The sequence below is a fragment of the Cebus imitator genome, unplaced genomic scaffold, assembly GCF_001604975.1.
Source record: "Cebus imitator isolate Cc_AM_T3 unplaced genomic scaffold, Cebus_imitator-1.0 Scaffold703, whole genome shotgun sequence".
Lineage (NCBI taxonomy): Eukaryota > Metazoa > Chordata > Mammalia > Primates > Cebidae > Cebus > Cebus imitator.
In genome coordinates this window covers 498725-502270 of record NW_016108018.1, presented here as the reverse complement: position 1 = coordinate 502270, position 3546 = coordinate 498725, and positions in this window count along the sequence as shown.

Genomic DNA, 3546 nt, shown 5'->3' with positions numbered 1-3546 from the left:
AAGGAAAGAAATTTAACACGGACTGATGAACGGAAGTCATGTCTTGGGCAGCTGCAAGACAAGATGGTGGATCCCTGTGCCACTCCACGTGGTTATCCCCAGATCCAGGGCTGATATACCATAGAGAAAGACAACTGAAGTGATTTGTCTAAGGGAAAGATTTATGGTTTAAGTACAGCAGATGAAGTAGGAATATTAGAGGCATTCCCAGAACTGGGGTTCATCAGACATCACCATGGTAGGCTAGCCTCCAAGATGGACATGCTTTGGCCTCCACACTGTGTAGTAGGCCCATGTCAGTAAACTCTACCTGAAACAAGTTTACATTCCTTCTATCACTCTTCATATATATCCTCATACATATTCCCCAGGTTCTGTTAGTTTGTTGGGAACAATCAAATAGTTCTTTTGTGCTGTAGCACAACTCCCAGGTCACATCTTATACCTCACCTTTAGGAGCCTGCTGGGATTTGAGCCTAGTTACATGTCTAGAGGCAAAGAAGTGGGTTCACAGGAGACTCACCATTACATTGCAAGGCAACTGCCCCAGAAAAGACTATTTCAGACTCCTTAGGCAAAGTAGCATCATCGCCTCAGATAAGGTTGAAGCTACTGGCAAAAGACTCATCAAAATTCAGACATTCACCATCCCCAGCTTCATCAGGATCTGTACGTGTCCCCAAACTTTAGGGACCCCCGTTCCTTCACAATGATTGCCCTCACTTTAATAGTAGTCACCAGTGCAAGTTTGCCCATTTGATTTGCATTGTCAGTCAGCCACTCACGGGATTCACATTCTGGGTTTGGTTTTCAGCAATATCGGCTATCTCTTTCAGAGCAGACATAGCTTTTGGGCCACTTATGCAGTGATTGAGCTGGGAATTCAAAACCCTGAGCTCATGCTTTTCTTTCCCCAGTTTGCCCACAGAAACAAGGAGCAGCCAGCCGATCTCATTACATTTGTTGGCTGGCAGAAATGTTCACAGGCAAAACAAACATGGTCAATCAGGACCTTGTCTCTCATGTGATGAGGAGTCTCCCAATTCTATTGCCAGACCATGCCATAGACTATGAGTGCTCTCTTTTCTACTGGGAATACAGTCATTAGTGTCTTTAAGTCTAAACAGATTAGAGAGCTGATTCAGGAAACTCATCCCTAGAATTCTGTTCCACAAGAACCACTCTCAGTACCAAAATCTATTAGTCACAGTTCTCCAGAGAAGCACAATAGGATGTATATGGGGAGTGGGAGGCAGGGAGGGAGATTTTTAAGGAAAAGGCTCACCCATTTGAGGAGGCTGGCAAGTCCGAAATCTGCAGGACAGGCGGATGGGCTGGAGACCCAGGGAAAGGTTGATGTAACTTGAGTCTGAAAGCCATTTACTGGCAGAATTCCCTCTTCTTTGGAAAAGGTCCATCTTTTTCTGTGAAGGCCTACAACTAATACAATGAGGCCCACCAAATTATGGAGGATAACCTGGATTTATTCAAAGTCTACTGATTTAAATACTGTATCTAAAAAATGCCTTCACAAAATCACCTAGAACGTTTAACCAAAGATATGGGCACTGTGGCCTAGCCAAGTTGACACAAAATTAACCATTACAGTTTGCTAAGACCTGTACCCCCAAAAGAAACTTGCAGGAAGAAACTTTACTCCGCCCTCTAGAAACAGCTCTATCCAATAGTCATAGAATGTGAGTCTGATAGTAATTTCAATTGTTTTAGTCATATTAAGTACAACATTTTTATATTATTTAGCCCTAATGTGCAAAATGGTATCATTTCAGCAAACATGAAAATTTTACATTTTCCTTAAGTTGTAAAGGCTGTTATTTTTATAACCCTTTGATCTCAATTCAGACTAACCACATTTCAAGTGCTCAATAGTCATGTGTGACTGCTGGCTACTAGTACAGCTCTAGTTAAGTTGAGCTTATGCATTCAATTATATTAACAATGTTTTCTTACATGTAAAAGAAAAAATATATACCATTGCCATTAAGTTAGGAGTTGTACTGCCTTCTCAAGAGCAGAAATGGATTTGCCCTAATCTAGCTCCCATCTTCATGTAATCTTCCTGATGTTCCATGGAAATCATTTACAAGAAATCTGCTGGTGTTAGTGGCAAAAAGTTAACTATTGTGCTCAAGCCAACCTAGAACAACGTTGTAATTGATCAGGATTGAAGGAGTTTAAACGTCAGACTTTATTCCAACAGACTTTATTCCAGACTTTATTTTCAGTCTGTATGTTCAGTTTTAGAGTTGACTGCAGAGTAAGGTTTGGAGGATTTGTAATACAAAAGGTAGCACTCCTGCACTGCATTAACACTAGAAAAGGTCCAATCCAATCCTGTAGGCTTTTCTGCCTCCATTCAAAAATGAAAGTTTGGCAACAGTAGCCTTCAAAGGTAGAACTGTGTCAGTCTTAGCAAGGAGCATGGGACTTTAATAGGAAAAACAGGGTGATTATTACAGCTGGAAAAGTAAGAAAAATGAACATAGCATCTTAGACGTTGAGATGGGGTGGGAAGGTTGCCTGAAAAAGGCACGGCATGCTAATAGCAGTAACGGGACATTAAGTGGTCGTTTTGTATTAATGATGATACATAAAAATCAGTGTTGTAGAGACCATATTTTGGTGTGTTACGGTAGGTGTATTCAAGTTCACCTTGGAGACTAGGCCAGTGAGGCAGTGGAAACAGATATATCCCCAAAGGAGTCCAACAAGGCCTGACTGCTGTAGGAGGCCAAACTGAGGAATCAAACCTCCAACTTTCAAGTTCAGGTGTGGTAGGCAGAATGGCAACCCAGATGCTCAGATCCCAATCACCAGAACCTATGAACATGGTAGTTTACATGGCAAAGGTGAATTAAAGTTGCTAATTGGCTAGCTTTAAAATAGGAAGATCGGCCGGGCGCAGTGGCTCAAGCCTGTAATCCCAGCACTTTGGGAGGCCGAGGCGGGTGGATCACGAGGTCAAGAGATCGAGACCATCCTGGTCAACATGGTGAAACCCTGTCTCTACTAAAAATACAAAAAATTAGCTGGGCATGGTGGCGTGTGCCTGTAATCCCAGCTACTCAGGAGGCTGAGGCAGGAGAATTGCCTGAACCCAGGAGGCGGAGGTTGCGGTGAGCCGAGATCGCGCCATTGCACTCCAGCCTGGGTAACAAGAGCAAAACTCCGTCTCAAAAAAATAAATAAATAAATAAAAATAAAAAAAATAAAAAATAAAATAGGAAGATCATCATAATCACAAGTGTCCTTACGTGGAAGAGGGAGGAGGCAGAGAGAAATGTGATGACTGAAGCAAGATCAAAGAGGTGCTCTGCTGAAAGCTTTACAGATGCAGGTAGAGAAAGGTGAGCCAAGGCTGGGTGTGGTGGCTCACCCCTGTAATACTAGCAACTTGGGAGGCCGAGATGGGAGGATCACTTGAGGTCAGTTCAAAATCGGCCTGGCCAGCATGGTGAAGCCTCGTCTCTAAAATAAATAAATAAATAAGGAGAAAAAGAGAAACGTGAGCCAAAGAGTGCAGGC